We start from the raw sequence: 16126 nt of genomic DNA on the forward strand, positions 1-16126 counted from the left end.
CCTGTTATGTATGGTGTGAACATGTTGCTCATAGGGTCGGCTGGTACACGCATTTCAGTGAGCTTGCGAGACTGATATGTAATAACAACTTTTGGCTCAGTGAGGAAAGCAACGAGAAACTACCTCATACCTCATTTCCCTGGTCCGCCTCTTCTAGGCCAACTATGACAACTAATGATGGAGCTGTTGAGGATCGAACCAATCTTCGGGCTGAGGACTGATTATACATACACATATTCAACGCTGTCTGATACAGGCCTCGATGCTGGAAACATCACTGGCATTAGCTGCACCGTTCGCTGTAATATATATCGAAATTGCTTCCGAAATATTACGGAATAGGTATAGTGTACAGTGTATGTTTCTGTCAGCAAGTGGTAAAAATCTTCTTGTTCTGCCTGGTACGTATGATAGTTAAGGCGTTCAAGTCTAAACGGTCTGACGCTGTGGTGATCCGGTCGGAGTGCCGTTGTTCGAAAAAATGTCGCCATCAGAATGTTGACCGGCAGGGTTGGGGAGATGGTGGTATACAATTTATAATAACTACATTGCGTGCCAAAAGCCTGGATTAAATTGCAACCCTCTCCACAGTGCTTGTATAGAGTGAGGGCATATGGCGCTGTTGACGGTGATTCGTCCGTCGGATGGGAACGTTAAGCCTTGCACAGATCCCTTGGTGCTATTCGACAGGAGCAGGCTACGTGCCGACAACCGGTTTCACTCTCTCCCTACCCCATCTTGATCATCACCATCATACCACATCCAAGACACCGCAAGTCACCTATAAACGTCAAATAGAAAGACCTGCAGCAGGAGAGCCGAACATGTCCTCGGATACTCCTGGCACTAAAAGCGATACGATCTTCTATATTACATGTCTAATTCTGTCTGTCATTTACAGTCCACAGTCCACTGTACAATCAACCACAACATTGAGATAATCTCCCTAGAACTCAGCAATTGTGTAATCACCTCCGTCTATAAGCCTCCTTCAGAAAGATTCTCCTTTGCCCCACCTAAAAATTTCTATTCAGAGAAGACATCTGTGGTAATAGGCGATTTCAATAGTCACAGCCATGTGTGGGGATATACATATGAAGAAGAAAACGGAGAAGCTGTTCTTTCCTGGGCTGAAAGTAACCACCTCTCTCTCATCCATGACAGCAAACTACCTCCATCCTTTAAATGTGGAAGATGGCAACGAGGATTTAATCCAGACCTCCTCTTCGTAAGCGATAGTATAGCACAACATTGTCATAAATCTGTGTGCTCACCGATCCCCAAAACACAACATAGACCAATAATGTGTCAGCTACTTCCTGTAATAAGACCTCAAGAAACTCGCATCAGGCGACGATACAACTTTAGAAAGGCTAATTGGTCTAAGTTTTCCGAAATGTTGGATGTGAAATTCGGAATATCCCAGCTGTACCTGAAGAATATGAATGTTTTGTTGATGTTGTGAATCTATGCTCTCGGACATGTATCCCAAGAGGCTGTAGGACAAAGGGGTAACTGCAGAGACAGCAGTATTACTAGATGAATATTACAAATCATACAACGAAAACCCATTTAGTGAAGAAACCTCCAATGTTGCAACGTGTATTCTCTCTTCAATCTCTGAGGCAAAGAGAGACCAATGGGAGAAACTGATGGCAGACTGTGATATGAGTAGAAGAAGCCAAGGGGCTTGGAGATTGCTACGGCGTCCAAATAATGACCGTTCACAAACAAATACACATACAAATGTCAAAGCTGATGAGATTGCACACCAGCTCATCGAAAATGGAAAAACTACTAGAACCATCAAGACTAGTAAGAAGACTTTTGAGAGAAAACCTGATCAAGAAACCAGCATTCTATATCAAACTTTCACTCAGGCTGAGCTTGATTATGCATTGAGCAAAACCAAGAATGGTAAAGCTGCTGGCCTTGACGACATAAGAGTTGAGCAAATTAAGAACTTCGGTCCAGCCACAAAGCACTGGCTAAGAGAGCTGATGAACAACTGCATCCAATCATGCAAGATCCCGAAATTATGGAGGAAAGCCAGAGTTATAGCTATTCGTAAGCCTGGTAAGGATCCAAATGATCCAAAGAGTTATCGGCCTATCTCGCTCCTTTGTCATCTGTACAAGATCCTTGAGAGACTCATACTCCATAGGCTAACGGAGAAGTTAAAGACAATCTTCATACCACAGAAAGCTGGATTCAGAACTGGGAAGAGCTGTACATCTCAAGTGTTGAAGCTAACGCAGGATATCGAAGATGGTTTAGAAAGGAAACAGATCACTGGAGCTGTATTTGTCGACCTTACAGCTGCATATGATACCGTCAACCACAGATGACTCCTTATGAAACTATACAATGCTACTAATGACTACCAGCTTACATGCTTCATTAGGAACCTCCTTGAAAATAGAAGATTTCTTGTTGAATTTCGGGGGAAAAGAAGCAGGTGGAGATCACAGAGGAATGGATTACCTCAGGGAAGCGTGCTCTCTCCGTCATTGTTCAACATCTACACCAATGACCAGCCGCTACCCGAAGGAACACAGAGCTTTATCTATGCAGATGACTGTGCCATTACCACTCAAGACACCTGCTTTGACGCTATTGAGCATAAATTATCTAATGCACTTTCAGTGCTGTCTGCTTATTACAAGGAGAATCATCTGAGACCGAACCCCAGTAAAACTCAGACTTGTGCCTTCCACCTCAAAAATAAAATGGCAAACAGAACTCTCATAATCACTTGGGAAGGAACCACATTAGAACATTGCATCATACCTAAATATCTTGGAGTTACCCTTGATCGCTCTCTCACTTACCAAAAACACTGCTCGAACACCAAGCAAAAAGTGGCAGCCAGAAATAATATTATAAGGAAGATAACGGGTACTACCTGGGGGGCACATCCCAATACTGTGAGAACCTCTTCCATTGCTCTATGTTACTCTGCGGCGGAATATGCATCCCCAGTATGGTACAAGTCAAGTCACGCCAGGAAGGTAGATGTTGCTCTAAACGATACCTGTCGCATCATTACCGGCTGTCTAAAACCTACTCCGTTGTACAAATTGTATAGTCTTGCTGGTATTGCCCCTCCTGATATCCGTCGAGAGGTTGCAGCAAAAATCGAAAGAAAGAAGGCGGAGCCATCTGGAGCTCATCCCCTGTATGGGTACAGGTCAGTTACTCCAAGACTCAAATCAAGGAAAACTTTCCTCAGAACAACAGAGACTCTTAATGGGACACCTCAGCTATCCCGAATTGATATGTGGCGCTCAAGCTGCACTCGCTCCGAAGAATGGTTGACACTTAGTGAAGAATTACTACCTGGTCACATGGAGAAATAGAGTACTTGGAGATCACTGAACAGATCACTGAACAGATTACGGGCAGGCGTGACAAGATGTCAAAGCAACCTGCAGAAGTGAGGTTTCAACATCGAGTCATCATTGTGTGAGTGTGGTGCAATCAAGACGACGTCTCATTTGTTTCAGTGTAGTAAGTGCCCTAAAACATGCACAGTACAAGATCTACTTGAGGCAACAGAAAATACACTGGATATCGCCAATTTCTGGGCAAAAGTAGTGTAGACATTTTCTTATAAACGTGAATGTATTGAACCCATGACCTTTGTGCCCTAAGAACATAATGCGTAAATCGACAATCATTTAAAAGTTGGATTCTTGATAGCATGGATTTGACACGTGACGAGGGGGTGATTATCTTCGGTCCCACGCTCTGGGGTACGTGACGTCAACCACACGTGTCGACGGCGGAAGAATCTCAAGTCATTTTTATGAACTATTTCAAAGCGCGTGTACATGGCGTGACCACGCCAAGTCAAAAAAATATAGTGCCTATCAAAGGAGGTCAATCATCTCACAAATCGAACCCGTAAAAATTTTGAATGTCCGTGAACACTACCGCCAGAAATGTAGCAAGCATGTAGTCACTTTCAAAACTCTTGAAATTACAGTTTAGGTAAGTCAGAAAATTTATAGAAATTTTCTTGGCGGCAAAGGGAGAGATCCGAAGAGAGGGGGTAACTGCTATAAATATGAAGGGACGCCATGACGAAGCTTCCTTCTCCGGCATTTGTGATACAAAGCGGACGAAAAATTGTTGAGCTGCTCTGCGAAATCAAACCAACGAAAGTAGACTGAGTTCAACTGCAGATTTTAGCCATTGCGGCTAAGTCTTGACTCCAGGAGGAGATAGTTTTCTTGAGTGAAATAATTGTACCAGATAGGACGGTCAAAGTACTGAATAAATTCTAATGTGATTAAGCAATTCGTGTGCGGAAATAATTATAGTCCATCGTGTGCGTTCAAGCAAACAAGTGAAGGGTATTTTCTTTTTTTTATGCTTTATTCCAGGAAACCTGAAGAAATAATAATAAATTGTGAAGCCATGAATGTAAAAATGGCTAAATAAAATGCCAGGGTCGCAGGTGAGCCCTAAGACGAATACTGGCATAACGACATGAGGTAGGTGACTTTCCATCTTACTACCTCTTATATCCTGTCTCGTGATTTCTTAAAGTGTATTTGAATGGGGATATACGACGCAGTGGTCACCCTACTAAGTTTTGTAAATGTGAGAGTACGACTAAAAGAGTCATTTGTTTTATTTTCCACTTGGATAAATTTTTGAAGTCTTGCGAGTGCCGTATAATGTTGTAAAACGTTATTGAATAGGGTTCCGAAGTGATATCACGTCCAATGTGGATCGTCATCCGTGTGAGTGTACTGCCTATATTTTGTGATGTCAAAGTAAGATGTTCATTCGGCGTAAAATTCTTCTGTCTGCAATTTGACGTTAATAATAATAATCCATGGTTACTCATTTTCAATCGAGTGGAAGCGCGCTGTCAGGTGAGAACCCAGGGTGATGAATTTGGTCACGGAGAGAAACGTTTTTTTAATGCCCATTTTAAACTGTGTCTGACTGACAATAGAAGATCTAGTAGAATGTTTCAGTCATTTCTCGTAAAAATCAAGTTATTAAATACGATATCATTTATGCGAAGTTATTCATGATTAATGCATTGTGCGATATTAGACGTCGGGATTTCTAGTGAGGATTTTATTCCAGTTCTTTGTGGATGATAATTGTGGAGCTGGGAAACAGAGGTTAGTTTTGTGAATCAGGTTGGACCTGTCATTGAAGCCGGGACACGGAAGCCCGAGGAATGTTTTATATGAGTTGAGATGAGATGTGCGAATCAGGTTAGAGTCCTGTCATTGAAGCCGGGACATGATAGCCCGAGGAATATTTTATAATGTTGGGAATGGAAAGAAATTCATAGAAATCCATAGCGGTATCAATTGGCGACGTGTAATTAGTGTGGGCATCTTGAAGCATAATCTGTGCATTTTGTTGGTTAGAATATCGTATTTGTTTAATCATGTCGGCAGAGTTTAAAGGGAGCATTTTGAGAAGTCAGTCAGCTAGAACGAACAGGGTGGTTTATGTAACTGCCAAGCGAGCATGGGGTGAGAGACCTCAGCTATGATAGCGGGAAAGAAGTGGAGTTGAGATTGTACTGTAATTCTCGGCCAGGGGAAACGTTAAAATGCTGGATTTAGTTGAAATTCATAGCCGGTAATGATCTAAGTATTGTGAAATACTGTAATTGGGGACGTAATGAACATTTGAAATCACGAACGTTGAGTATAAGGAACAGAGTAACCCAATTTCAGGGTTGTCCAAAATATAGAGCGATGGTCGTGACGATCGGTTTGTCTGTGAGGGGTGTGCAAAATTCATAATGGTAATGACGAGATATGACATCGTAATTATATGGCGAGTTGTTTGGTTTGTGCGTAGATTATTAGGATATCCAAGTGTTAATAACGGTTAGGACTAGATTAGATTTTTAAGCATGATATCACGAGATAGGATATATACACCTGGACATGAATTATGTAAAATTCTTTTCCAGCCAGATAAACATCGCAATATTGAACTCACATCACAGCTGCGTAGAAATTTGTGAAGAAACCAGAGTCTGCGGAGATAAAATTTGTTGATCTTTAACATTTCGTTAAATCATTTAAATTTATTTAATTATTAAATTCAGTGAAACCGCATTTTGAAATAACTTTAATCAAGCGAATAACTTGGAGATGCATTCTGGAAATTTTAGTTTGTTTTCTGGGGAATATTAACATGTAAAGTAACGATTAAGGGGACATATCCGAAGGAAATTGATTTTACTGCCACAAAGTTTGTGAGCATTGCTATTGTTGTAATTATTGAACTTTGATTGATTGAGCAGTGAATGTGCTGGGGATAGTAAAGTGGAACTTTGGTCATCAACCGATCTAACTTAATTGTGTTTAGCCTTCAGCATAGAAACTTGGATGGTCAGGGGTCATCAACCTCAGTGACTTAGATTAGGGCCATATGCCATTGAAGCATCATTTCCTTGCGGTCATCATCCACAATGACTTTAAAGTAACTTAGAAGAGTAGATGTCGGTCCATGACATAGACGCAGGTCACATCGATTCAATTGAGGGTCCATGCCGTAGAACCACTGTGTGGCACACACCGATTGGACGGCCTTAATTATTCCCAGAGTCCAGAGTTCGTGTTACGAGGGCTGGACCATAACGAATCACTATGATGGTACATGTGGTCTCACATGGAAGCCGAATTTAAGGGTTTCCAGACTTTCCTTTCTTAAATGATTAATAATTGAGACAATGGTTTCTAATATGAATGCCCGTCAGGCAGTTACGTTAAAGTCTCACACCAGTGTTCTGACATTTATGTAAAAATGATTGTGGTGTCCAGTGGACACAATTGACTATGACACCGTTGACATAGTAAATTACTTCAGAATTTTCCTGAATAAATAGGAATCTTTTAAACAGACCTTTCATTCCAGTAGATAGATTAGAATTAATGAACCCTACCTTTACCTCAGCAAGTGACGAAGAACCCGAAACGACCCAAGAGACAGATCTCATGAACTTTGCTGATAGGTAAGGAAGGTAGGTATCCCTCAATATGGACCTAAAGGGTTCAGTATATAATTCAGTAAGAGTGTATATGTATTTATAGTATTAATGCTTCTGATACGAATAAATAAGTAAGTAATATTGAGAAAACGGGAAGGTTTGGACAGTTGAAATTGGTACCGGTTATACATTGTTGTCTCTACTGTACAAAAATAACACAATGAACTTCTCACGACCACGACTTTTGTACTTTAATTCCTTTCTTTCATCGAAGTTATATTTTCATTCGCCATGATGCTTTAGGTGCACAGCTATATCTATCGGCATGAGGTCGAACTACTTTCATCGTGACCACCGCCGTCTCGATCCTCTTATACTGTATGCTCTACACCACTAGTTTCTGACAGGAAGGCGAATATACCAACATTTCTTTAAGTGTCCGTAAGAGTGCAGTTGTAGACGCACAATCTTCTGTGTTATTGATATTATGCATATGTGTGAAAAGCTGAGTTATTTCGTACAATGAGTAAACGTGCCTGTTCACTTCCGTTTGTACAAGTGATATTTTATATACAACTGTTAATCATGTTGTCCTTATAGATACTTTAAAAGTTATTTTAAAGAGCACTGTACTTGTTTTCTGCCGTTTGTGCATTTTTTTTTGTGGAACTAAAGTTTCAGACTTCCCCGAGATATTCAACTGTTGTGTAACATTTTGCAAATCTCGGCAAGGTGGTTAACAGCTAGAAGAGATATGATTCCATGAAATACCGTCTAGAAGGATATTAAGAGAAAAGTGGTTGTCGACTATATCCAGGCAAGGTCCTAATAAAAGATATTCTCAGATTACTCTCGCATATGTAACCTTTACACCTTATTTCAGAAGGGGATTAAAGCCGTGGAGGATAGTGAATTCCTTGTGATTAGAATTGTGACGGACAATCCCCCACTAAAAAATCTTCATGTTTAGACATTTTGCACAACCTCAAATATCCAAATGATAATGTCACAATCAATTTAGAAACACAAAATCAAGTCCTAATTTGAGGGTACTTAGTTCGTGTTGTTGAAGGCAAATTTGCGTCAACAACATCTCACTACCTAGAGCTTCGACATCACTAAATGGAACTGATTATGTATCAGGATAGAACAGGACTTTGATCCAAAAGACCTTGTGTTGTTGCCCTGATGAAGCATCTGCAGGAGTTTATTGAAGCTGCTATGCCCTACACTCGGAAGTCCTTCAAACGTACGAGCGTAATACGAGGACTTGCTACTTCTTCCCTTTCAGAATGTTCTGTTACAGTGTGAGGTCTAAGAATATCAGCAAACTGTTAGTTAGGACCTCTGTTAACTGATACTGCGTTGGCAAGAACACAACATACTTAAATTGTGAAATGAATAGGCCAACTACGACTACATACAGGTAATATTACCGATATTTAATATTACTGATTTAATTTACGAGCTTCACTGAATATACGAGGGTTGGGGCAAAAGTCATGGCAACTATTGTTTCTTGAAGATACCAGTCCGGTTGGAAAATGGGACATATGCAGACGAAAGGGCAAGGTGTTAACTACATGTGTGGACAATGAATAGCACTGAAATATCGTAGTACACTAACTTATTACGGTAGTATACAGGGCAATATGGCTTTCCCGGTGCAAAAGAATGACAAAACAGTACACATAAAGTTGGCATGACAAAGCTGGGCCTAAAGACCCTCAAAGTAGTCCCCTGCTACTGACACCACACGCTGCCAACGATGTGGGACGCGCTGAATACCATCTGACTCATCACTGGTTGACACACGTCCTTGCTGAAACTTTCCTACCCAGCGTGCTACTGTACGGTATGGTAGAGCATTATTCCCAAGGGCTTCTACTAATTCACTGTGACATTCCATCGCATTTCTCCCTCGGAGAACGGCTATTTTGATGTAAGCGCGCTGATCAACACGGGCCACATCCATCTCGCACCACACTCACCAACTGACTGATTTCACAGCCCTCGCTGTGCTACTACCAGCTATCACAGAGCCATCTGTTGTTCTGCATACACAATATGCCTGCTGAACTTCCACACGACACATACACTTCTGTGATCCGTTCACATTTCTACAAGAAATAAACAGTTGCCATGACTTTTGCCCCAATCCTCGTATGACTATGCTGCAAAGTGGTTTGAAGACTGTCGTCATAACAACGCGTAAAGAACTTTGTACGTGTATGCCTGCCATCTAGCGGAGAATTTTTGTTGCAGCCTACTTGCAAAAAGCCTTGCATAGAGCAGGCAGTATAAGATGTGATCGTGACTCCTGTTACTTTCAACAAATGCTGTCTTTGGAGGAAACGGGAATGTTTGAAAGACTTCAGTTGGTGCCAGTTACGGTCTACAAGAACTATAATCATTCCGGTATTTTTCTCTATCAATAAGCACCCAAGGTCGTTAACGGAACAAGTCTATACGGTTTGTCACAATGGTTAAGTGGTTCGAGTCCCGTTCGTGGTAGATATACCTACCTTCGGAATGGAGGCCGGCAGGGAAGGGGAGGTAGTGGTATACAATTTCTAATAGCTGGATTGCGTGCCAAAAGCCTGGATTAATTTACAAACCTCTCCGCAGAGCTCACACTTTTAATGATAATTCATTTTGGACAGCTTATGCAGCTTTTTCAAGAGGAAGCAAAGTAGAATTTTATGTATATTTTACCGACACAGATAGGTCTTATGGTAACGAAAAGTGGAACTCAGAGCTACAACTGCAGTCAATATGGATTTGTAAGGAAACACTACGATACCTGTTTTGATTCAATTCGAATGCAGTATATAACTTCGTCTGTCGAGACAGGCTTGTATACTAATAAATAAATAAAACAAATAGTATTGAAAAAATGAAAATCCGTAGCCTGTTTCCAGTCATTCGACCGGGTCAGGAATGGCATGAATGAAGCCTCCAACTAGTGGAAAGGATAGGAAATGTGCCGGCGGCCGAAGCCTGTCCCTCTCCTCTGGGGCAATGATTAATGAATGACAGATGAAATGATCTTGGAGAGTGTTGCTGGAATGAAATATGAACCGGAGTAGCCGGAGAAAAACCTGCCTCGACTACACTTTGCCCAGGACAAATCTCACATTGAGTAACCGGGATTTGAACCATGGAATCCAGCGGTGAGCGGCCGGCGCGCTGCCGCCTGAGCCACGGAGGCTCTGCAATATTATTAATAACGTAAATATGTTACGTAACGCAACAAACAATAATGCATTACAAGCGTTCCGGCTTTGAGCGATGAAACTAGGTAGAAGAGACGGATAAATGCTCCGGGAAAACAAGTCAGCAGGAACAATAACTTTGTGAGTCTCCTTTAAATATGACGTGAAGGAGAATTTAAACACGAATGAAGGCCCGACTCTTAAGTAAATTGTATGCGCCGTAGATCAGTTGATCCTGGCGGTGTGGAGGAAGGAGCTGGCGCGAATCCTTTCTCGTCTGCGCCGCAAAGTGAAGCCCAGGAAGAAATACGCGAGGGAAAACACAATTTTGGCGAAGAAAGCAAACACGATTCCCGGAGCAAGGCGAGGCGAGGCTTACTTGTTTATCCCAACTACGCTCTGTATGAGCCCAAGTTACACAAACAGTGGAGAGTTATCTGAGATCGACCACGTAAATATCTTATATTTCATAGAAAACAAAATGTGACCACGGAAAAATATATCTAATCTTTTAGTTCTTAGTATTGCTAAATGTGGCTTGTTTGTTACTGCGAAAGAATTATGATCTGTCATCGCGGTGCTCTCAACTGAAAATTGTGACCCCGCATACTTTGTTTCTAATACAATCAACTAATTCACATTCTCCCCTGCCTTTCGTAAGTTAATTCTGATGAGCAAATTAAGGTTTGCCAATGTCAGGTCTGTTTAGCTCCTTGGAGCTCTTATTAGTGATATTTTACCATTAACTGTTTTTATGCTAATTCATTTTTCAAGATTGTCACTGTGTTGGCAAACAGCATGGTCAAACACCTGAAGAATTCTCTGATAGAATAATATAGACTTTATGCACGTCCAGTTAATTCCTTACGTTCCGACACACGTTTTACCCTTCCGCGTGTTTGGTGTTCTTAGCATTATTTTCCAACACCACATTTCGAAGAACTGGATACGCTCTTGATCTCTGATTGTTATATCTGGTTTCGTAAGCACACAGGAAGAACCGAGTAAGCTGACCGTGTGGTTAGGGGCGTGCTGCAGTGAACTTGCATTCGGGCGATAATGGGCTCGAACCCAGCTGTAGGCAGCCCTGCATATGGTTTTCCGTGGGTTCTCATTTTCACACCAGGTAAATGTTGAGCTGTACCTTAATTAAGGAAATGGTCGTTTCCTTCTCACTCGTAGGCCTTTCTTATCCCATCGTTGCCATAAGGCCTATCTGTGTCCGTGCGATGTAAAGCAATTTGTAATAAAAATAGGAAGTTGAACTCTTCAAGCGACTGCACTAATCAAAGTTTTTTTTTCCTGATGTTTCCGTCACACTACACAAATTTAAACTCAATTGTAGTGCACCTAAGGGTTATTATTCTCACAATTGTGTTCTCAGAGCAAACTGTATCGTTTCATATTTTATTTTGTACTAGGTTTTTGTACATCCGTGCGGTTTTCTCTATGTAATACAGAAGACGTGCATTGAACGACCACTATTTTCTGTTCCTTTCTCTATTTTCATTATTCTTAGGGGTAAAAAATATCTTACATACAAAATCATTTCATAAACATACATTCTTACACAATACTTTTGATGTCTTCTCTGCCGCATCCATAATCAGATGTTCTTCTTGTCCGATACGGGAGAAAGCAACGTAGAGCTGACCGTGTGTAAAACAGGAATCCTTCAAATTAACTCCGCGTTAGTGGAACACTTGACCCTGAGCCTTGTTGATGGTCATACTATAAGCTAATCTCATTGGAAATTGTAATCGTTTGAAACAAAATGACAAATCAAATTCTTGGAATGAAAACCGATTTCCCTTTTCCTTTGCCGGTTTGGATTACTACCTCAATGATATCCGGTAAGTATATGCTTAATAAGAAAGAATTACAAAAAATAATAACAGACGTACTCAAGCTGCAAACTGTTATGGTCCTGAGATCACCATACTCCTGCGAGACTAATCAAAGTTGGTATATAAAACCAAGGAGTACACAGCACAGTCTTTTATAGTACATTCTCACTACGACCCTTCCAGTATCTTCTCACTAATTTTAATATATTCAACGAAGAAATCAGCCACTTTCAAGCCTCACATCGACCACACCACCACAGCTACAGACACGCAACCACTTTAGTGTACGTACGATGTGGGACTCGAGGGTACTACCACACACAAGCACCAGTGGTCTGCGGTGGGTAGTTTAGGGTGCAAGATGAAATATACCGACACACACGTATATATATATATGTTTAGTCCTCAGCCCGAAGGCTGGTTGGATCCTCAACAGCTCCGCCATCACCTGTCATAGATGGCCTAGCCATCACTAGGGAGGCGTACTAGGGAAATGAGGAGTGAGGTAGTTTCCCGTTGCTTTCCTCACCGAGCCAGAAGTTGCTATTACATATCAGTCAGCCAAGGCCACTGAAATGCATGCACCAACTGACCCTATGAGCAACAATTTCCCACCATTCATAGCAGGTACTGGCATTACTAGCATCACTCATACCTCAGTCACTTTCATTTTGTCGAAGCCAAGGATAAAGCTGAGACAGATCAATGAAAGTAACAAGATTGCTCTAGCCCATACAGTGCACTGTAAACACTAGGTCCCGCCAGCAAAGGCATATATCATTTTAAATATGTTGAATTTATTCATGTATGTACTAGTAAATTTTAAGAAATGTAAAAAATATATATGATAAACAGCAATTTCTGATGACCCGTCTGTGATCGGTAGTACAGCTTTGAATTATTCCAACTTGAATGACTGTCTATTCCGAACAACCCCATTTCCTGCAAACAGTCGCAGATTTAACTTACGAGGGTGAGTCAATAAATATGTCGCCATCACGTGTGTGCCTTATACCATTTGAAATTACGCGCGCAAGTTTCGCCAGCAGATGGCTGCATATGTATGTTTGTCGTACGACATCTCGCAGGCACTCAGTCAGTCAGAGGCTGTTAGTGCACGATGGCAAATGTGTTGCATGACTGTACAGGAGAAGAACAGCGTACAGTTGTGCGTTTTTTGTGGGTTAAAGGACTGTCCACTTAAGAAGTGCATCGCGAAATGCTTCCCGTCTATGGTGAAAACTGTTTCTCACGGAAAACTGTGTTCAATTGGACCCAGAAGTTCAACCATGGAAGGAAAAGCATCAGAGATGGGGAGCGCTTTTAACATCCACCGTACAGTCCTGACTTAGTCACCAGAGATTTTCATCTGTTTGGGCCCCTAAAAACTCATTTGGGTGGCCGTCATTTTGATACAGATGATGCCGTAATCTATCAGGTTACACGATGGCTGCGACAGCAACCAAAGAACTTCTTTGTTGCTGGCTTTCAAGGACTTGTAAGGAGAAGGGAAAAGTGCCTGAATGTACAGGGTGAATATGTGGAAAAGTGAAATAAATGTCAGAATATTACTTTGATTATTTTTGCCTCAATTCAGTTTTGCGACTTATTTATTGACTCGCCCTCGTATTTCGTTCTCTCGAATTCGAACGCAGGTCTCTGTGATTTCACTTATGTTAAGGATCACTGGTGTGTAGGAATGCAACATTTATTAAAATATGGATCAATCTGGCTCATAAGCATAGCAAAACGTTTGCCAGTTCGGTCTTTCATAGCATGATCTAAAAGTTACCTTCTACGTTCATAGTATAGGTCTATAAGCAAGTTGCTTTACGTCGCAGCGACACAGATAGGTCTTATGGCGACGACGGGACAGGAAAGGGCTAGGAGTGGGAAGGAAGCGTCCATGGCTTTAATTAAGGTACATTTGCTTGGTGTGAAAATGGGTAACAACGGAAAACCATCTTCAGGGCGGCCGAGAGTGGGGTTCGAACCCACTACCTCCCGAAAACTGGATACTGGCCGCACTTAAGCGACTGCAGCTATCGAGCGCAGTATAGGTATTAAGATGGCGTTGACTTAGTTTAGGACATTTGCGTCAGGAAATGCTTTTGTCACAAACTATTGCTTCAATTACCTCGGTGGCTTATCCAGACTGTAAATACAGTACTTATTACAGTTTGTATACAGCTGATTATACTTCACTAGGCTATTCTACTATCATTTCTCTGCATGTTGTTACGTCATTGAAGCTATAGTGAGTTTCTCTCAACGGTTGGCCGGCAAGGGCGCGAAGCTTATCTGCCTCCCGTTGACTCTTCGCTTCCCGTTACACAGCGCAGCGACAGCACGGGAATGCCCGCACTTCGCAGTTCATGTCCGTGCTTAGATCGTGTATTAAGTGTTGATCTGTCACTGCACCTGTTCTCGAGATGTGAAGTGTTACTTCGGGGTATAAATCTCATAATGCCTCCACATGTGTACACAATAGAGGAAAGGGCATTTATGTACGATAATTATGGGAACACAGAGTCTTTCAGGGAAGTCGTTAGGCGATTTTTACGCCCTCCACACAGAGAGACCGTGTGGAAACTGGTAAACAAATTGAGAGGAACTGGTTCTTTACTCGATAGGAAACGAAGTGTTAAAACATGTATTTAACGAGGAAAAAGTAAATGAAATCGCAGAAAGATTAGAACATACGCCTGAAAAATCCCTAAGACGACTTGAACAAGAAACAGTCAGCATGGCGGGCTACGAAAAATGTTAAAATTGTAATAAAGGGTATGCAAAAGTTAGACGAACAGAAAAACCATATCCGGAGAGAAACAGCCTCAGTTACGCGGAGTGGGGAATGAGGAGTCAACGGGAGGCAGATAAGATGGGCGCGCCTGGGACCAACCGATCAGAGAAACTCACTGTACATTTACTACTTGAAATTTGTAACCAGAAACCTCTGCGGAGTAATATTTCCTCTCACTTTTCAAGTGATTGTTCCTGCACATTGGTCTTCTAATTTCGATAGTCCTCTTAATTATGGTCCTGAGCAATAGAGGCTAATGCCTACGTGGTTTTGCAGCTTTTGTGTACCTAACACTAACATGACACTTGGATTAAAAATATGCACAACCGAAAATAGTGGTATCGTAATGTTCCTGAGATCAGCACTTGACATTGACAGAAATGTCTTATGACCGAAAATAAAGGTTGCCCTAAAAGAGCCTGCATGGATTTAGAATATGAGTTAACTTGTCCGTCAGTCAATTTCTCCGTCCGTAGATACAGAAGTAATACCAAGTCTGATAATTACAACTTTCCAGGGCACTATGAACGCAAGGTTTGCGTCATAATTTCCTCTTATTGCTTTCGGAGACGGTAAATTGCCTTCCCAAGTAAAAAATATGAGTTCAATTGCCTTTGTTTTACGGATACTGCGGCACGCACTCATTTTTTATATCTTTCATATCCCCTCCCTGATGGGGTGGGGTGGGCCACCTAGAGCGCAACACTCTCTCTCTGGCCGTTGACGCCGTCTCTCAGGCCAGGAGATTCGTATCGGAGAAAGAGATGTGCGGAAAAGGTGAAAGGGTTGGCGCCATGACCTGTACTAGGATCTGTCCCGGCATTCACCTTAGTGCAGGAGGATGGAACACAACGAAAAACAATTCTCAGGGCAGCCGACGGTGGGGATAAGCCCCTCTCCTTCTCCCGAATACAGAGGCGTCGAGCCACTGCTCTACCGTGGCCACCCCTTTCCTCTGCTCGGTTGGCTGGTCGGAGTGTAGAGCTGTGGGACCACGGACCAGACATGGCCACCCCTCCTCTGCTCGGTTGGCTGGTAGGAGTTTAGAGCTGTCAGACCACGGACCAGCCATGCCCACCCTTCCTCTGCTCGGTTGGCTGGTCGGAGTGTAGACCTGTCAGACCACGGACCAGCCATGGTCACCTCTCCTCTGCTCGGTTGGCTGGTCGGAGTGTAGAGCTGTGGGACCACGGACCAGCCATGGCCACCCCTCCTCTGTTCGGTTGGCTGGTAGGAGTTTAGAGCTGTCAGACCACGGACCAGCCATGCCCACCCTTCCTCT

This window comes from Anabrus simplex, chromosome 7 (genome assembly GCF_040414725.1).
Source record: "Anabrus simplex isolate iqAnaSimp1 chromosome 7, ASM4041472v1, whole genome shotgun sequence".
Taxonomy (NCBI): Eukaryota; Metazoa; Arthropoda; class Insecta; order Orthoptera; family Tettigoniidae; genus Anabrus; species Anabrus simplex.